A 21,854-nucleotide genomic window follows, 5' to 3' on the forward strand; every position below is an offset into this window, starting at 1 on the left:
TCTGCATGGTGTTTCTTAAATTGTAGATATCATTATTTAGTTTCAAAATACCTCCAGACAATAGAAGAACCTTTCCATAAATACCAGCTTCCGCAGTGATGTGTCCGTCAAATCAGCTGTTTCAATCAGAGTCGGACATTGAGATTTGAAACTTCCGAGTGACCAATCAGAATAACGTAGTTTCCAATTTCATGGTAGCGCCAATTACCTATTTGGAAGTTTACAATAACTCTGCTGATATTGAATGTAATGCAAGACAAACATTCCAACTTGGAGTGAGGACCATTTATCGCACCTTTAAGATAGTTTAAGATCTATTTGGTTACATGGGGCGGTCGGGTAGCCTAGTGGTTAAAGCGTTCGCTCGTCACGCCGAAGACCCGGGTTCGATGCCCGACATGAGTACAATGTGTGAAGCCCATTTCTGGTGTCCCCCGCCGTGATATTGCAGGACTATTGCTACAAGCGGCGTACAACCATACTCACTCACCCACTTTTTGGTTACATAAGGCCAATGTTCTCCCCTGCTTCCTGCTGACTGGTAAGGTACACATTTCATATATCCCGCTGGGAAATGACCAACCTCTTACCAATGAGAACGCATTGATATGATTATATTACCTCGTAACTCTACATTTATCAAATGTAATAAAGCGATCTTTACCGAGCATATCTGATTGTAATGCAAAGTGGATACTCAGAATGTGCTTACGTCGACTGAGAGATGTCAAGGTGTCCGTAGAAAAAGCTCTCTGGTCAGACTGATGAAGACGTTGTAATTTATCCGACGAAACTGATTTCGTTAGGATAAATTCGTCGTCAAACGGCCCATCGGGGAATGTGGCGTGATGTACCCAAGGAAGTGAGTGTTATTTATGTACATTCACGATTCGTGAATATAGTGAGTGAGTATGGTTTTACGCCGCTTTTAGCAATATTCCAGCAATATCACGGCGGGGGACACCAGAAATGGGCTTCACACATTGTACCCATGTCGGGAATCGAACCCGGGTCTTCGGTGTGACGAGCGAACGCTTTAACCACTAGGCTACCCGACCGCCCGATTCGTGAATATAGACGACTTTTATGTGTATTAAGGATGAAAGAACCGGCATGTTGGAAGACGATGTGGCATTGCTCGTTATAATCGTCTATGTAAATTGTATATGCTGGGAATAATTAAAGATTAGTACCTCTTGTTATTGGTGCGCCTCTATTTCACTTATTGTAGTGAATTGTTCAAAGTTTGTGACAGAATCTATTAAAAATGTCCACATGCAAACATAACGCATAAATCTGCGAATATACCAGAAGTTGTCCATTAAGTTGTACGTTTTCTTATTTACTCACAACTTCTAGAATGTCATTCCAACAAATACCCATCGGACAATGTTAAATAAATCCTGCTAAATTTGTGTGCATGGGCCTATGGCCTTTATACCAAATAATCATGTATTACTCGCACACAAAGTACATAACACCATATACCTCTCGAGGCCGGTCGACAACTAATGTTATCCATAGACAACAGGCATCAGACCGCCTGACGAGAAACATCAATTACTGGCCAAGTGTCCTCTTTTTGTCCTTGGCTGTTTATTATGACTACCTCTGCCAATGGATTTCAATTATTTATTCAAAATTCCATTCATACAACATTCGTTTCATTATTCATAATAAAAAGGCCAGTATAATGTTAGTTGTGTGCATCGCACATTTTATTAATGCACCCGTTGGCATGCTGGACCAGAGGAGGTCTCGAACACCGAACCCTTTATTCGCAAAGAACAATGAAGAACGAAGCCTGTTTTGTTCACGCTAAAACATTGCTCTCTCATGACGTCATTTCTGAAGATTCGAACGTGCGCTTCCAGCTTGATGACGTCGTAAATTGGACGACGTTTTTTTGTTGAGTGACGTGTCTTGTGAGTTGTTCCCCATAGACGTAGCTGGGCGGCGCAGATAAGATAAACGCAATGATCAAGGATAGTCAAGGAGTAAATCATATTGGTTTTATTGATAACTTTAAAATAAATGTATTGATAAAGATAACCAACAGTGGTCTAATAGTTTAATAACTTACTCAAAACTTTCTTTTTATTCTTGTATTAAGCAATAAAATGTATTTGAAAATTATCTTCATTGTATTTCAGTAAGTGCCTATCGTTTTGCTTTGAGTAAATTTAGATGCTCTAGTCATACTATGCTAAATTATGTGGAGATTGTACAAATATATATTCTGAGGGCAACTGTTGAAGGTCACCCGTGCTTGCCGTAAAAGGCGACTATGCTTGCCGTAAAAGGCGACTATGCTTGCCGTAAAAGGCGACTATGCTTGCCGTAAAAGGCAACAATGCTTGCCGTAAAAGGCGACTATGCTTGTTGTAAAAGGCGACTAACGGGATCGGTGGGTCAGGCTCGCTGACTTGGTTGAAGCATTTCATCGTATTCCAATTGCGTGGATCGATGCTCGTGATGTCAATCACTTGACTGTTTGGTACAGACTCGATTATTTACAGACCGCAGTCATACAGCTGAAATATTGCTGAGATGGGCGTGAAAAACTAACGAAACAAACAAACAAACAAACAAACGCCTATATAACATGGGGTGTTGTAGAGTCAGACTCATGTGTAGCCATCCATCTGTGCACCTCATACTCCCCAACAGGCTCTCTGGGGTGAAAACTCTATGACGACCCAAGGTCATGTGACAAAGGGTGGTTTCTGTAAACACGCCGCCCTAGCTCCTCCAAGAAATGTTTAAAGTCAGGCTCAGTTGCAATGCGCTTTGTAGATTTGCATCCTTTGGAACCGCTTATCGTGTTTTCGAATCCCAGCGTGGCACTGATCCGTATCTGTCAACACCAAACACGCATTAAACGCCTATAACCAACGTCACTTTGGACTTCAATTCCCAATGTTAAGCTGATTCGTCATGTGACAAGAGCGGCGTTGAACAAACTCACTCATTCTAGTAGCTCCGTGTACGCTTCAACTAAAATTAAACTCCCCAAGACAGCGTTATTAACGCGTTCCGTTCAAGGTAGTCACGGATGATGAACGTGTGACGGACACGTGAGTTAAACGCCTATAACCATCGTCACTTTGGATTTCCGTTCCCAATGTTAAGCTGATTCGTCATGTGACAAGAGTTGCCTTGAACAAACTCACTCATTCTAGTAGCTCCGTGTATGTACGCTAAAAATATGTAAACTACAAATAAACTGCCCATGAAAGCGTTATAAACGCGTTCCGTTCAAAGTAGTCACGCATGATGACCGCGTGACCGACTCGTGAGTCACGTTCTTTTCGGAATAACTTTATCACGTTCACACACATGTGTTAAGAAAATTAAAATTAACTTTTCCTGTGATTTCAAGCAGATCATTCAGATGAAGAAAGACGTAAGGTACCTACACGTGTCCAGTCCCCTCAATCAAGTACATCAGACCCATTTTTCATTAGCACAGATACCAGATGTCGCCTCCACTCAACAAGGGACCTAGATATAAAGGTTCTTAATTGAAACTGTTCATAAGCCCCTCATCTATAAGTATGTGACAAATAAACCCCTAGCATCCGGGCAAGCCAATGAAGGGAAGCCGTTATCACGCTCGCTGCGACCACAGCTTGTTCAGGCGCCGTGCAAACTTACCACAAAAGGCCCTCGCTTGTCAGACAGTCATCCCCACGGAAGGAAATTGATCAGAAAATTAGCCTTCCAAGTTTGGAGACTCTGTAGCCTCATGTTAACTGGGTCCGTACGTCATCCCCCAGGCCCTTGTGTTGACGGATAGGATTCTGATGAGGTGTCATGAGGGACATACAAAACGAGGAGGATGCTGCCCCTCTCGGCCTGGCATTGAGTGTTCTTGCAGCAATCACTGGCAGACTTACTGTATGTTCAGATATCGTAAAATATCTTTGATGTTTGTACACTCTACTCTGGGTTTTCTTGATGGTCGTGTGCTACATGTTGGCAATCATTGGCAGACTTACTGTATGTTCAGATATCGTAAAATATCTTTGATGTTTGTACATTCTACTCCGGGTTTTCTTGATGGTCGTGTGCTACATGTTGGGGTGTCTCGGTATTATGTGGACTTCGAGTTTAGTGGCATCTCACGTACAGTGTTGTGGAAGACATCAAGATCAGAGGAACCTGCGTGAATCACATGTTAATAACGGAGACTTTTGATTGGTTTTCTGAAGTACCAGATATGGCCAAAGTGTTTGTCTGGGGTCGCACACGTTACTACAAGCCTTAATGCTGTGAGTGTATCGGGAGAGTAGCCACACTGTCCTTGGAGCCTTGCGGTCCAAAAGCAAAGCGTGATGATTATCTGTGAGATGGACACGTCTCCTCTGGCTACAGCGGAACCATGAATTTTGAAGTCATCCCTCTTGTCATACAGACTTGTAGAGTGTTCTTTTGTCACTTTGAATATTTATGCATGTATCTAAATATGAACATTTGAGGCGATTTTACTGGTCTTATTTTTTTTTAGTTCGGGGGAGTAAATCAGTGGAAGGGTATTGGCTGTTTGATCCTTATTGAGCTATATCAGATCATCGATATACTCCTACCTGAAACCTAAGTTTGACAAACTACTTTCGGTTTGATTTTGCCAATCGAGAAGAAATTCAGATTCAAATGCTTAAAGAAGCCAATCAGTAAGACGGGAGCAGACTGGATGCCATTGGGGATGCCTACCTCTTGCCTATTATCCTGCCCCAAATTTCACAAAGATGTTATCAATGAGTGAGTGAGTACAGTTTTACGCCGCTTTTAGCAACATTCCCGCCAATATCACGGCGGGGGACACCAGAAATGGGCTTCAAAGATTCTACCAATGTCGGGAATCGAACCCGGGTCTTCGGCGTGACGAGCGAACGCTTTAACCACTAGGCTACCCGACCGCCCCTGTTATCAATGAGGAAGTCCAGCATTTCACATAGTGTTTTCTCAGTAATCTTCAGATGACATGGCACATGCACCTCTCATTGTTTAAGTTAATTGGGCAGATGTGAAATTCGTAAGAAGCCGACTTGACACCAGTGGGTTCCCTGCCATAACGTTGACCTCCCAACATACAGACCTGCCATAAGACAGACCAAGAACTAAACTTGATTAAATAACAGATGTTGTCATCCCCAATTATTTAATAGACCTTCCCAACATTGGAATAGCTTCTTTGTGCGGCATTAGCTCAATAAACGTTAGATGACATTAGCAGTCCAGAACTTCTGAAGTTAGATATGTAATTATATTTGTGGTCACCACTTTTAGTAACAAAAGCCCCACGGATCATGATCATGGAATGAAGTTTTTCTTTTCCTTAAGTTTGTCGTATGGGATAGACTTGTACAAAGTTGAGTTTTGAGAACCCACATGCAATTTGTTTGGTTCTTTGCTGTTTAGCGCCACACTCAGCAATATTCCAGCTAAATGCCGGCGGTCTGTAAAATCGAGTCTGGACAAGACAATCAAGTGGTTGACATCATGAGCATCGATCCACGCAATTGGGATACGATGACGTGCATCAACCAAGTCAGCGAGACTAACCTCCCGATCCCGTTAGTCGCCTCTCAACACAGATATAGTCGCCTTTTGCTGCAAGCATGGGTTCTGAAGACCTAATCTACCCCGGATCTTCACGTGTCCCACATGCTATGAATTCCACTGGTCGCAAATTCTTCCTATGAATTTAAAGAATGTCCTTTCTTGAGGATTATTGTCAATATTAGAGGTGAGGTGAGGTGAAATGGGGTTTAACGTCGCGTCCAAGATTATTGCACTTATATAGCGACGTGCATGTACGTGTGTGTGTTTGTGTGGCTGCTTGTACTAGTCCGGACTGATGCCGATTTATAGTGCTAGCACACTGAGATACCATGCCGCAGTTTAACATGAATACCCCACTCAGACACAGTATACTGACTCCGAGCCGACCAGTCCTTGTTTTAGCCCCTTAATGCCGAGCGCCAGACAGGGTAACAACAAGTACCATCTTTTAACGTCTTTTGGTATGACGCGGCCAGGGATCGAACCCCGGACCTTCCGCTCTCCGGGCGGACGCTCTACCACTAGACCACGGAGGCGGTCGTCAATATTAGAGACATAGATTTGTTGGTACATTGCTGGGCCCATCAATATATCTCTTTTTGAACGGATTGTTATGGGGCTTAGGTACCCAGTACACAAGAGGAATGGACAAGTTTTAGCGTTCAGTCAATTGTTATTGCTATTGATCTTCACTAATGTAATATATTTATTAACAAAAATATTATCCGCATGGCTCGGTTAGGATTACTTGATTATGATACTGTAATAAGGTTTATGCCTGGATTGTAAGTGAGGCGATATATCTCATATTCAGTGTCATCGTTATGTCCGAAAAGAATCGACTGTTCGACTTAAAGTAATTATTGATTTTATGTTTTATTCACAGAAAGGAGGAACAGCGGTGTTGTCTAAAAGTCGAGTGCGAATCCATGTGTTTTTATCCTGTTAAAGATGGCGTTAGAAACTACTTACAAGTCATTCAAATGTATGTGAATGTAAATAGAGGAGTGAGTGAGTGAGTGAGTGAGTGATCATGAGTATGGCTTTACACCTTTTTTAGCAATATTCCAGCAATATCACGGCGGGGGACACCAGAAATGGGCGTAAACGGAGGAAGTTGGTTTTAAAGATACTGTTAACAAGTATTTACACTTACATCACAATCTGTCAGCATGATGCATTTATCACTGTGAAGCATACAAGCCCGGATGACCAGTGATTGTACCAACGGGTAGCAGATTCTGTATCCGGGTGTTCCTAAGGGACGCAACTCTGCCCACTGTGAATAACCTCGTCAGAATACCTCGTCGGGGATGAATTAGAAACATGAAGCCTCAGCCCCACGACACGCGACAAGTGAAATTGTTTTGGGAAATACTTATTAACATTTTATTCGACAATGGGTCAAAATGTTGGGATCGTGTTATCGAGATGTCTGTCTGTGTTTAATTTTTGCTTGATTTTGTAAGACAGCGCGATAATGTCTTTTCCGGGTTTCCATAGCTAATTGTCTTAAAGTTTTCTTTTTGTTTTGTTGTTTAACGCCGCACTCAGCAATATTCCAGCTATATATGACAGCAGCCTGTAAATAATCGAGTCTGGACCAGACAATCCAGTGATTGACATCGTGTGCATCGATCTACGCAATTGGGATACGATGACATGCATTAACCAAGTCAGCGAGCCTGACAACCCGATCCCTTTAGTCGCCTCTTGCAACAAGCATAGTCGCTTTTTACGGCAAAAATGGGTTGCTGAAGACCTATTCTACCCCGGATCTTCACGGGCCCAATATCTAACTGAGTAGAACATAAAATGTAAGAAAATGATCACATTTAATTTTTGAATCGCCTTTAATAACTTGATATGTGACATCATACATAACTGGCTTCTTCACTCCAGTGTACTCAGAGCCGTAGCCAGCTGTGGCGGGTGGGGGCGGGGGATTTTTTTATATAGAAAACAGTTTTATTTGAATCATGAAAATACAAGTTGGGGACAAGTGATACTTGTACAAATATTTGCCCCCCTGTCAAAAACAGTTAACTACGGCCTTGGTACTACACCTTAAATTTACTCTACTGTATAAACACTGCCGCTTCCCCGTATATATACATGCCATCTATACTCTGTGCATCTGTGCGTCCTATGGGGACGGTTGGGTAGCCTAGTGGCTAAACCCTTCGCTCGTCACGCCGAAGACCCGGGTTCGATTCCCGACATGGGTACAATGTGTGAAGCCCATTCCTGGTGTCCCCCGCCGTGATATTGCTGGAATATTGCTAAAAGCGGTGTAAAACCATACTCACTCACTCTAGAAACTTAAATTCTATTTTAGAACCTATGAACCGCAATTCGCCCGGATGATGTTTCTAGGTTTGCCTAGCTAACTTCGGGCTTTCATCCCACATTAAGCTGACATGCCGCGATGTAACGGAAATAGTAATCAAAATGGGCCAGGAAAATGAATTTTTTCCTTCACCAAACGCAACCAAAGCCTATCCTTATTATACTTACTTGTCCGATAATTAAGTCAATGGAACTTCTTCACCAGAATAAAAAACGAAATTGTCAATTCAGCTCCAATTTGAATCCTTTCGACGACCGTGTAAATTATTATATTCGCGTCATTGATTATCTTCTAACCACGATGTAACACATTCCTGGACGTGATCGGTCTTTGCGCTGTGAGGAGCTCTCATTATATTTGTCTCAGAGACAGTTCACCGCACTTGCCAAAGAACTCCAGCTCCTTCCTATGGCTAGCGGCGCAGCTGGGCTGCCCCAACTGTGGCGTCAACTTCCGTAAATGTCTTCTATTTCGCGCTTTTTGTATCAAGGGAAGGAAGAAAAGGGTAAAAAGACGAAAATAGATCGGGCAGGACGAAGAATTGCATCGTCACGCCATGCGCGCAAATATCTTAGAAGAGATGGCGTTATTGCGGTTAAGGGGCATTGTTAAGTTGATCATTCATCCTGGCTTCAGGCTTTGCCGTTATCTTGATTCATCGCGAGCCAGATATAGGCAAGAGGGTGATGCTTCATTTCCTAACCGACCCATATCACGACACGTTTAACTGTAGAACTTATTTGAACTGATGTAACACACAATGTGTTCATTTGTCTGTCTGTGTAACGCTGCAGTCAGCAATATTTCACGACTGAAAATAATCAAATCTAGACCAGACAATTCAGTGATTGATATTATCAGCAACGATGCCTGCCGACTGAGCACGTTGACAAGTCACCCAAACAGACTACCCAACACATTAAATCGCCTCAAACCCCCAGCTTGGGTTGCCGGGGACCACAGTGAACCCGGAAACCCCACGGGTGACATCGTAGTTAATAGGCCCATATCCCCAAAATGATATTGTACAAGTAAAACTGGCTCGTGAAGATCCGGGGTAGAATAGGTCTACAGCAACCCATTCTCGTCGTAAAAAGCGACTATGCTTGTGGTAAGAGGCGACTAATGGAATCGGTTGGTCAGGCACGCTGATTTGGTTGATTCATGTCGTCGATCCCAATTGCGTAGATCGATGCTCATGATGTCAATCACTGGATTGTCTGGTCCAGAATCGGTTATTTACAGACCGCAGTCATATTGCTGGAATTTTGCTGAGTGCGGCGTTAAACAACAAAAAACAAGTAAAAATGGCATCACAAGGGGACATAGTTCACTATGAAGCGCCCCCTGTATGGTAACATGATTATGCAGTAATGTCAAGCTGTCTATAGATCAAAGAAGTATGAAGACAACTGTTGACGCGTGGGATCGCGTTCATCAACTCGATGAATTGTTTTCGACGGTCGGGTCTGACAACACTCCATGGATTGTCTGAGGCCCAGAAGGTCAACCAACGTTTGAAAGACATACCTGGACAGGACGCCAGAGCCAGACGCTGTGTCAGCCTGTGAATGTCCATCACGAGGAAGCGTATAAGGGAGACAATTCGACAATACTTTAAGGTACGCTGTCAAAATGGTCCGGCAATAATTGAATCACATACTGAATGATGACAGGACGCTCGTGGAGATTCCGGGCTGGAATTGGTCCTTGGCGACCAGTGTTTGTCGTAGGAGGCACCAAAATGGATAGGGTGTTCAGACTCGATGACTTGGATTGCATGTCATCATATCCCGATCGTATTGATGAATGCTTTTGATGTCAATCACTGGATTGTCTGGTTCAGACTGGATTGCAGATAAACAATAATTTCACGATCCTCCTGTTATGGCTGAGAGATAGTCCCGGATAGTGAGTCTGAACTCCTGTTATGGTTGAGAGATAGTCCCGGATAGTGAGCCGGTCCTCCTGTTATGGTTGAGAGATAGTCCCGGATAGTGAGTCTGAACTCCTGTTATGGTTGAGAGAGAGTCCCGGATAGTGAGTCTGACCTCCTGTTATGGTTGAGAGATAGTCCCGGATAGTGAGTCTGACCTCCTGTTATGGTTGAGAGATAGTCCCAGATAGTGAGTCTGACCTCCTGTTATGGTTGAGAGATAGTCCCGGATAGTGAGTCTGACCTGTTATGGTTGAGAGATAGTCCCGGATAGTGAGTCTGACCTCCTGTTATGGTTGAGAGAAAGTCCCGGATAGTGAGCCGGTCCTCCTGTTATGGTTGAGAGATAGTCCCTGATAGTGAGCCTGACCTCCTGTTATGGTTGAGAGAAAGTCCCGGATAATGAGCCTGACCTCAGGTTATGGTTGAGAGAGAGTCCCGGATAGTGAGTCTGACCTCCTGTTATGGTTGGGAGATAGTCCCGAATAGTGAGCCTGACCTACTGTTATGGTTGGGTAATAGTCCCTGATAGTGAGCCTGACCTCCTGTTATGGTTGAGAGAAAGTCCCGGATAATGAGCCTGACCTCAGGTTATGGTTGAGAGAAAGTCCCGGATAGTGAGTCTGACCTCCTGTTATGGTTGAGAGATAGTCCCGGATAGTGAGTCTGACCTCCTGTTATGGTTGAGAGAGAGTCCCGGATAGTGAGTCTGACCTCCTGTTATGGTTGAGAGAGAGTCCCGGATAGTGAGTCTGACCTCCTGTTATGGTTGAGAGATAGTCCCGGATAGTGAGCCTGACCTCCTGTTATGGTTGAGAGATAGTCCCGGATAGTGAGCCAGGCCAAATGTTATGGTTGAGAGATAGTCCCAGATAGTGAGTCTGATCTCCTGTTATGGTTGAGAGATAGTCCCGGATAGTGAGCCGGTCCTCCTGTTATGGTTGAGAGATAGTCCCTGATAGTGAGCCTGACCTCCTGTTATGGTTGAGAGAAAGTCCCGGATAATGAGCCTGACCTCAGGTTATGGTTGAGAGAAAGTCCCGGATAGTGAGTCTGACCTCCTGTTATGGTTGAGAGATAGTCCCGGATAGTGAGTCTGACCTCCTGTTATGGTTGAGAGATAGTCCCGGATAGTGAGTCTGACCTCCTGTTATGGTTGAGAGATAGTCCCGGATAGTGAGCCGGTCCTCCTGTTATGGTTGAGAGATAGTCCCTGATAGTGAGCCTGACCTCCTGTTATGGTTGAGAGAAAGTCCCGGATAATGAGCCTGACCTCAGGTTATGGTTGAGAGAAAGTCCCGGATAGTGAGTCTGACCTCCTGTTATGGTTGAGAGATAGTCCCGGATAGTGAGTCTGACCTCCTGTTATGGTTGAGAGAGAGTCCCGGATAGTGAGTCTGACCTCCTGGTATGGTTGAGAGAGAGTCCCGGATAGTGAGTCTGACCTCCTGTTATGGTTGAGAGATAGTCCCGGATAGTGAGTCTGACCTCCTGTTATGGTTGAGAGATATTCCCGGATAGTGAGTCTGACCTCCTGTTATGGTTGAGAGATAGTCCCGGATAGTGAGTCTGACCTCCTGTTATGGTTGAGAGATAGTCCCGGATAGTGAGTCTGACCTCCTGTTATGGTTGAGAGATAGTCCCGGATAGTGAGCCGGTCTTCCTGTTATGGGTGAGATAGTCCCGGATAGTTCTCCTTCTAATATCGCCAATTGACCGTCAGGTCAAGTTTTCGTAATTAAAAATTAATCGTGATTGGTGGAAAAATCTTGAAAAGCCGTGTTCAATACACCACATATGTACAATGAGGAAGACCTCGCTGAAATATTGGTAAGAGAACTGTTGAACACGACTCATTCCCTCAGTCGACATCGTTACAGGATCGACCGTATGCTCATCAACATCTCCCGAACCTGGCGTTAACGAGGTGAACCGTGTACCATATTGATAGTGCAAAACTCTTGGTCCACCAAATTCAACGTAAATCTGATAGAACTGTTCCATACAGGAACGCGATTTGCCATGAATCACTTACGTCTTCCAATTGCAACTGAAGTAATTACGTCAACTGTAAAACTTCAGATAAAGATTAATATTCTTCACACAGAAGAACAGATATTACAGAAGTACAGATATTACAGATTTTTCTCATACCAATCTCAGATGGCATGAATTATGTCCGTAATGTTTTCTTTTCGTACCTGATGTTATAGCGCGTATGCCAATGACAGTCCTATTCCTGAGGGAACCACCTTTCGGATGCGGTATCCAGAAGACAGTTATTTTGGACGATGGATTAAACTGATATTTGACAGAGGACATTGATATATGCCGGTTGGTTGAGGTTTGTCATAAATAGATAGCTGCGGTTCATTACGTAGACAGCCCATGTTCTCGGCACGGCGTCCGGGTCTCTGGGGCGTCATCATCATCCTTCCAAAACAGCCCACATAGTTGATGCCAACCCCTGATATAGTCGGATATTTCCGATGAGAAATTAGTTACGTCAAGTTTATATATATTTCCCAATACAGTAAACTCACAACGCGTATTTTTATCGCCTTGTGCAAACTAAAAGTACTTTTATGGCTGTATACATGATAAATACCGTGCAAATGATGTACCGTTATGTTATTTTACCATTGCAAGCACAGGCACTTCGTTTCTTGTAGAGAGAATGTTTTTTACTCTGAAAATATTGATGTGCAATTGAAAAACGCTGTGTCGAACTCTGACGTGTTGATTTTTCGATTGTGTCGAATAATTGCGAAACTGTCTCGTCGAAATCTTTTCAGATTTATTATTAATTGACCCCAGATGAGTCGAATAGGTTTTTACTTAGTTCAACTCAAGGCTAGTAAGATTATTAAAATACGAATGTTATAAATGCAGCAGATGGTCATACAATCAGAGGTGACTTATTTATTGTTGACAATAACAATATTTGTCAGTTATGTGAATATGAACCAAAATGTCGTCCGCATCCTCCCACAAATTGGGATCACAACCTTAAAATCACAACCGGGTAGCCTAGTGGTTTAAGCGTTCGCTCGTCACGCAGAAGACCCGGGTTCGAATCCCGACATGGGTACAATGTGTGAAGCCCGTTTCTGGTGTCCCCCGCCATGATATTGCTGAAATATTGCTAAAAGCGGTCATTAGGGTTAGGTACCAGTTTAGTGGCTTTTAGATTACCCGAACTCTATCCTTAAGCATTGGATCCCCTTTACGATCAATCACCCCTTTACGGTCTTTAGGGTCAGGTACCCGTTTAGTGGCTATTAGATTACCCGAACTCTATCCTTAGCCCTTGGATCCTCTTTACGATCAATCACCCCTTTACGGTCTTTAGGGTTAGGTACCCGTTTAGTGGCTATAATAGATTCCATACCGGCTCCTAATATTCTTCACACAAAAACGTCCATAAAGCAGGATGAAATGGTTTAGTGTCGACTATTTTGGCTACTGGAAACTGTCCTGGAACATTCATACAAACCACTTTCACTCGCTACGTTTATTCAGTAATGATTCAAAAGCGGACTCAACCTTGTGTCGTCACTACCTATATGTTCCATACTGGGATCCACATCATCCTCACAGTGTTCCCTACCAAACTTTTCTGTCACAAAATTACCCGACAAATTATTTAATACCATGTCATTCATGCGCAACCGCGAGTTGCGCCTGGAGTGAATGAGTTTGTATGGTTTTACACCGTTTTAAGCAATATCACGGCGGGGGACACCAGAAATTGGCTTCACACATTGTACCCATGTCGCCTGACGCCTGGAACACTTCAGTTCGTGCCACATCGGCTTCTTCCTCGCAACTCAGTATCTTGTAGATTCGGAATGGGACGAGTGTCACGAGACACCATGCCTTCTTGTAACATATAACTAACCACCATTTTACAAATCACACTTGCACATTTATCAATAAAACGTGTTAACACACGGAAAATGACACTGATCGTATACTGCATCTTTCGAGCACCTGGCAGTTCTATTCCACATACAAAATCTGAAAACAAAATCGCTTCAGGTTCGAGATAAATGTACATATTATTCATTAATTATATTTGATAAAGGACCAAATTCTAGGTTCGAGTTGACGCAAGAATGTGAATATCGAAGTTCGAGATATATCGTCATAAACTGAGGAGCGAAAGAAATTAAACCTCTCAGCTGATTTTATCATATGTTTGATTTTAAAAATCTAATCATAAATGATCACCTTTACTATTTTCGTATTGGGGCGACTTTTGCTGACATTTTAACTATTGTTTGCCATGATATTGCAATAGATGTGACACGAAGGCAATCTGTAACGGTTACTCCTAGAGCGGGTCCAACAGACGTAAAATGACGGTACTTGTTGTAACCCTGCGTGACGCGTGATGCACGTCGCTATACAGTAAACTACGTTTATAACGAACACGCTTATAACAAACTGACGGATAAAACGAACTTGTTTTTTGTCCCAACTTTTTGCTGTAGTTATGCTGTATCTATGCTTATAACGAACTACGGTTATAACGAACTAAAATTAGTCATCCCTTTGAGTTCGTTATGACCGTAGTTCACTGTATAAGTGAAATTTTATACCTAACGTTAAACCCCGTTTCATGTCAACTGTTATAATAGTATGACCAGCAGATCTCATGTTCAAGAGACAAGGAAAGAAGCTCGCATTACCCTGTGTAGATTTCTTGACGTGTTTTTATTATATATTAGATAAACGTGTTTGAATATTGTTTAACGCCTCACTCTGGACAAGGAGAACCAGTATTGGAGCCGTGAGCATGGCGCGATCTTTTACGCCGCACTCAGCAATATTCCAGCTATATGACGGCGGTCTGTAAATAATCGAGTCTGGACCAGACAATCCAGTGATTGATATCATGAGCACCGATCCACGCAAATGGGATCGATGACATGCTTCAACAGTCAGTGAGCCTGACAACCCGATCCCGTTAGTCGCCTCTTACGACAAGCGTAGTCGCCTTTTACGGCAAGCATGGGTTGCTGAAGACCAATTCTAACCCGGATCTTCACGTCTTTGATTAAGAAGTTGGAGTACTAAGTAAGGATAAGATCTAGGGATGAACACTTGCTTGATAACAGTTTTAGAACCTACACAGAAATGTCGCTCTTAATTGTAATAATAAAATTGTTCATCCATTTACCTCATCCTTACTTTTAATCAGTTGTAAATAGATCCTGATATTATATCCCAAAAATGAATTATACTAGCGCTTAAAATATAATCAGGACTCAAGGAATACTCCTCCATTGTTTTATTTATTAAAATATAATTTGATTTAAAAAATGAAAAAAAAAATTACAGCATAATACACGACGGCCGATGGGCATCTCAGACATCTTATCTTTGAAAAATCAATAAATATGCTTTTTATAGCACATATTTACAACATTCTAAACAGGTCTGGCATCATGTGGTTGGAAATCCATTTCTTACTCCAATCTTCATTGAACAAATATATTTTTACACAAAATTGCACAGCCAGAGATTACTTTTTACAAACTGTTGCCTGAATGAGTTATGGTTAAATAAACATTATATAATTATCAAATTTAACAACAATTACATTAACAAACTCGGTATACTATCTTTTCCCCCTCATTTAATAAAATTATACTGATTCATGGAGACGTTTGGAACCAAAGATTTGGATTTCTTGGCTTCTGGAGTTGGTGATGGAGGGAGTCTGAGACAAGCTATAACGGAACAGGCACATCAATCATTGACAATAACGGCATCGTCATCAGTCTCGGTGTGCGATACAAACTGCTTTGTTTGTATAATTAAAGAAGTTCTCGGCAGCATTCACTTTTATGTCGACATCTTGTGAATTATCGAGTCTGAACCTGAAAACACTGTAATTGATAGCATGATCGCCGTCGGGAAAGGATGACAAATAATCCAGCCAGTCACCGAGCCTGACCATCATGGATTGTTGGGAACCAATTTTAACCTGGAATCCCCGAGGGAGCAATGGACACTGTATTATACAGCGTTTGGTTCAGGTGTTGTGCTCGTCCCAGACGGTGAATCATTGGTGCTCTGTACATGGTTGGCAGAGGTTTTTACCAGAGCTACGGGTGAGTGAGAGAGTTTGGTTTTACGCCGCTTTTTAGCAATATTCAAGCAAAAACACGGCGGGAGACACCAGAAATGGGCTTCACACATTGTACCCATGTTGGGAATCGAACCTGGGTCATCGGCGTGACGAGCGAACGCTTTAACCACCAGGCTACCTAAAGGTACGAACTAAGTAAGCTTTGGTAACAGTACCTTCAACTACCAACTATTTAGTAAGGTTTTAATCAACGTTTCAACATCAAGGACCCGATCGTTTCCATTCCAGAAAAGGTATGGTAGGCATTAATAGGATTTACTAAATATGACTTGTCAACGTGATTCGCAATGCTATCCCATGGGTTTAAACATGGGTAGGTTATGACCTTTATACGTTTCCATACCTCCTTACTCACCGGCAATTACTCTTTCACAGACAACTGTGTCAGTGGCGGTTGCTACCGATGGAGCAGGACGCCTTTCGTGTACACCAGTCTCATCACTGATATTTCGTGATCAGTTCATTAATTTTTGGTAACGATTTTGCCTTTTATACCTCACTGAATCTGTTTTGACAGATATTTGAGACTGATTATTCTCACTCGGTCATCAAGTTCGAAACAGAACCACCAACCAAAGTACTTGTAATCGTCAAGCCCGGAAAGGATCTATTTACAACTTATTAAAAGTAAGGATGAGGTAAATGGATGAACAATTTTATTATTACAATTAAGAGCGACATTTCTGTGTAGGTTCTAAAACTGTTATCAAGCAAGTGTTCATCCCTAGATCTTATCCTTACTTAGTACTCCAACTTCTTAATCAAAGACGTGAAGATCCGGGTTAGAATTGGTCTTCAGCAACCCATGCTTGCCGTAAAAGGCGACTACGCTTGTCGTAAGAGGCGACTAACGGGATCGGGTTGTCAGGCTCACTGACTGTTGAAGCATGTCATCGATCCCATTTGCGTGGATCGGTGCTCATGATATCAATCACTGGATTGTCTGGTCCAGACTCGATTATTTACAGACCGCCGTCATATGGCTGGAATATTGCTGAGTGCGGCGTAAAAGATCGCGCCATGCTCACGGCTCCAATACTGGTTCTCCTTGTCCAGAGTGAGGCGTTAAACAATATTCAAACACGTTTATCTAATATATAATAAAAACACGTCAAGAAATCTACACAGGGTAATGCGAGCTTCTTTCCTTGTCTCTTGAACATGAGATCTGCTGGTCATACTATTATAACAGTTGACATGAAACGGGGTTTAACGTTAGGTATAAAATTTCACTTATACAGTGAACTACGGTCATAACGAACTCAAAGGGATGACTAATTTTAGTTCGTTATAACCGTAGTTCGTTATAAGCATAGATACAGCATAACTACAGCAAAAAGTTGGGACAAAAAACAAGTTCGTTTTATCCGTCAGTTTGTTATAAGCGTGTTCGTTATAAACGTAGTTTACTGTATAGCGACGTGCATCATGCGTCACGCAGGGTTACAACAAGTACCGTCATTTTACGTCTGTTGGACCCGCTCTAGGAGTAACCGTTACAGATTGCCTTCGTGTTACATCTATTGCAATATCATGGCAAACAATAGTTAAAATGTCAGCAAAAGTCGCTCCAATACGAAAATAGTAAAGGTGATCATTTATGATTAGATTTTAAGTTTATTTCAATACACCTTTATCTAACTTGACATTTATAATATATAAATGGTATAGATCAGAACTTAAATGGAAGTAGACATTTAAAACAGAATCCTCAATGAAAGATCAGAGGTAAGCTGTGCAAACATACTCCTACGAGTTCTTGGAGAATGCCCATTAATAGCTAAAGTATTTAAGTATAATTCCATCTCTGGTATTATTTCAGAGAAATGGATTGTTTGATCTTCATTGTGTATTTGTACCAGGAACGGGCAATATTTGATAACAGTCCCGCGCGTATTCAACTGTCCAATGTGACTCTATCCCACGCTGGCAGTACACAATATATGACGAGTTATTATGTATTGTAATACAGGTGAGTACATGGTGGAAATGAGAGCTTAACCTAATACGTTTTAACTACTGTTATTTGCTCTTTGAACACTTTGGAATGAGGCAGTGCGGGCCACATCCCATGTCGTTGTAAATGGGTAATGGCGTCACTTGCTGTCACGCGAGGTAGTCGTTAGGAGACGACATACACCTAATGACTCAATCCCTCGTTCATTAGAATCAGACAACTGTCTGTTTGTTAAATATTACACGAGAATCACATACAGCACTGCTTCAATGCCAAGCTTACGGCGCTGGCCTTTAACAAACCAGAGCTTTATGATTTAAAAGTTTTTTTCAGGGTTAAGCCTGATAACAATTATTAACCATTTTACATACGGTTCAACATTAAATATATACATGTAATTCACGAGTTTCTATAATTGGTATTACACGTGAGCGAGTTTGGTATTGTATTTATTACTTGGCGTGTATAACTATTATAAAATATTACTGCCGTCTGTGAATAGGCAGGCATCTACGCGATCCACAGCTTAATTCGTTTGTGTTTAACAGAATAATACTTCAAACACGTCAAACGTTAAAACGTATTGATTTGAAACCATACAATGGCTTACTTTAATAGGTCAGGCGTCCGTTTCACAAAGCTATCGTAGCGCTAAGGTTAGCATAACTTCCATACTGTTATATGGACTGACGACTGAGGTTGCGCTTGGATCGCTACGCGGATTCATACAGTTTGCACATCGGTTCTTCGATTCATATCACAATGAACCGAAAAAGACACACAGTCAATCCTGAAGTGATAGAAATATAGACTCTAGTGGTTTCATTCACTGTGACGTCATATCTAACGACGTCTCATTAACGTCAGAGCGTGCTTATTCGCTTCCCTACACGGCTGGCTATATCACGTCACAGCTGATGAAGATATTGCCGTCTCTCGCTACTGACGTCATAGAGTCATTTATTTTTTCGCTTTCCCTACATGAGTAGTACATATGCGTCTTTTGTCTCAATTATTTATGAAGTGGGGGACAATCGATTTTGCTTATGTCTTGTAACAGTTTCGTTCACTCAGTATGTTTGTTTGTATTATTGTTGTTTACGTTGCACTCAGCAATATTCCAGCTATATAACGGCAGTCTGTACAATAATCGAGTCTGGACCAGACAATCCAGTGATTGACATCATGAGCATCGATCCACGCAATTGAGATCGATTACATGCATCAACCAAGTCAACGAGTCTGACCAACCGATCCCGTTAGTCGCCTCTTACGACTGACTGACATTGATACGGTCACATTGATACGGTTATTTCCAAATTGAAAAGCAAAGGTTTTAACCATCTTGGTGCCGCGAGACCGTATATGATCCCACCCTTTTCACACCCTCATTGTGCCACGTGACCATATAGGGTCCCGTGAAAATGTCACTTTTCAACTGTGAATTAAGATTTCAAACACTGAGTGCGCAAAATCAAAATTATAACCATCATCACCCTGATCATCCCAGCTTTAACATCGTGTGACTCATATTTTACACAGTGCTACGGACTGCGAGATATGGTGAGATTAGTAAAGTGGTTACCGCTCTTCTCGACCTTTTTCTGCCATGTTGAATGTCATGCGAATGACGGCGATTTTTTTTTATCATGCACCCATGCGACATACACGAAACTATCACATCAGACAGCCAATTTGAAAAAGAAATTGATTAGACGGGTCAGAAATATTCACTTTTCTCCTCTGCACAGCTATTGGCGTAAGACTACTTACGTTTAGTTCGCAATGGAAGTGTCTTGTTCAAGTATATTGCATATTTCTATCGACCGGGTAACATGGCGATTTAGCTCGGCGTAGGAGACGGAACGGCAGCGCAGATTGTATTTCTGTTTATGATGCTGATTTAGAGAAAGTATTCAGATATAAGTTATGGAAAGATAGCTATGATCGTAAATATGAAGGTGGTATAGTGTATATTAATGAGCAGGAAGTTTATGATCAAAACGTAAATGTTGAATGACCAAGCCGGAGGTGATCGACAGGGCACGTCCGCATTACAGCTGCGCCGCGATTTCTTGTCTACCAGTTGTCTTTCATGCTCGCCAATTTCGACAAATAACTGGTGTGGTTTTTTTTCATATGAAATGGATAAGAGTCATGTGTGATGGCTCGAACTACCTGACCGCGTGAATGAATTGCCATAACCGTTTGTCATTTTGTCGCAAAAGGAGATTTGAAAAGTGTGGCCACGACATTTAACGTGAGTCGACGCCATATTGTAAACAAATTGTGTCAAGGTCGATTACACTTGTGGTAGCTCGGCCCCCTGTACACGCGATGCAAACATAATTACTTCAACATAAATGGCATATGTCTATCACCGTTAGGACATGTACTTTCCAATGGTATGAATTATTGGGACAATTAGATTTCAAACAAGGGTGCTTACTTAAATTTACTTGCCGCAGTCGGGTGCTTCCATATTACGATTACCGTATTTCCTCTATTAGACGTAGGGTTCCTAATAGACGCCGGGATCCTTATAGACGCCGGGATCCTAATAGACAACGGGACTCTAATAGACGCCGAGACTCTAATAGAAGCCGGGTCAATTGTTCAGTGCACAAAATAGAAGCCGGGCCTCTAATAGACGCCGGGTCGATCAATTGATACAATTAATGATCCCTTTTTGGGGCCTAAATTACATAATGAGGACTCCCTTTCTCTTCCGGTAACTCCACGTGTGTCGGAAAACGGTCCTCGATCCATAGTCACAGTGAAATTGGGTTATTAATAGAAGCCGGGCCTCCAATAGACGCCGGGCCTCTAATTGACGCCGGCTCAAAGGCTTGTCCGAAAAAAATATATTTAGAAGCCCGGGCGTCTAATAGAGGAAATACGGCATGTAGTAACGGAGGAAACTTACAATACCAGCACTTTCATCAATCTCGAATTGCATGTTATACAAATTGGTTACACTGTGTGAAGAACTAAGGACGTTGTAACACCATTGATACAATCTATACGTTTTTTGAAACCGCGACGTCATCACAGTGCGGCACAAAGCGGTGTGCAAAGCTAGCTGACGGCCAGGCACCATGAAATCGGTTCGCCCAAAACCAAATTGTGAAATCAGTAAATGCCCACACAAGATAAGTTTGTTTGTTTGTTTGATGTTTAACGCCACACTCAGCAATATTCCAGCCAAATGACGGCGGTCTGTAAATAATCACGTCCGGACCAGACAATCCAGTGATTGATATCATGAGCATCGATACACGCAATTGGGATGGATGACATGCATCAACCAAGTCAGCGAGCCTGACCACCCAATCCCGTTAGTCGCCTTTTACGACAAGCATAGTCGCCTTTTACAGCAAGCATTGGTTGCTGAAGACCTATTCTTCCCCGCATCTTCACGGGTCACAAGATAAGTAATAACACACAGTTTACAATTAGATTTACAATGAAAACGGCAATACGATGGGTGAAATATATGGCAGTAGCTAAAAGTAACATTAGTGGACTCATAACTGTCTGAGTTCTTGAATCCAGAACAGTATTGAAAGCTGGCAGGAATTCGCAGGTTCCAAATAGGTATCAAAACCTCACTTGGCAAGTAGGTTAGCACATCAGATCGTAAAAGGCATCGATCCGCCCTCTTGTCGCTCTAAAATAGGTATTGTTAGTCTTCTATAGTCAGCCCCATTCAGAAACTTCTCGAACGATTAAGTATGCCATGTGCATGTATAAACAAAGGCGGACAACTCTCGATAATTCTCGCACTAAACCATTCCGGAAAGTTCTACTCGCTGCTGTTGGGTGCTGTTCAAACCCGGCCACGACAACACTTGATTCCTTTGCTGGTGGTTCTATCATGTGC

This window comes from Haliotis rufescens, unplaced genomic scaffold (genome assembly GCF_023055435.1).
Source record: "Haliotis rufescens isolate VD_foot unplaced genomic scaffold, xgHalRufe1.0.p SCAF_29, whole genome shotgun sequence".
Taxonomy (NCBI): Eukaryota; Metazoa; Mollusca; class Gastropoda; order Lepetellida; family Haliotidae; genus Haliotis; species Haliotis rufescens.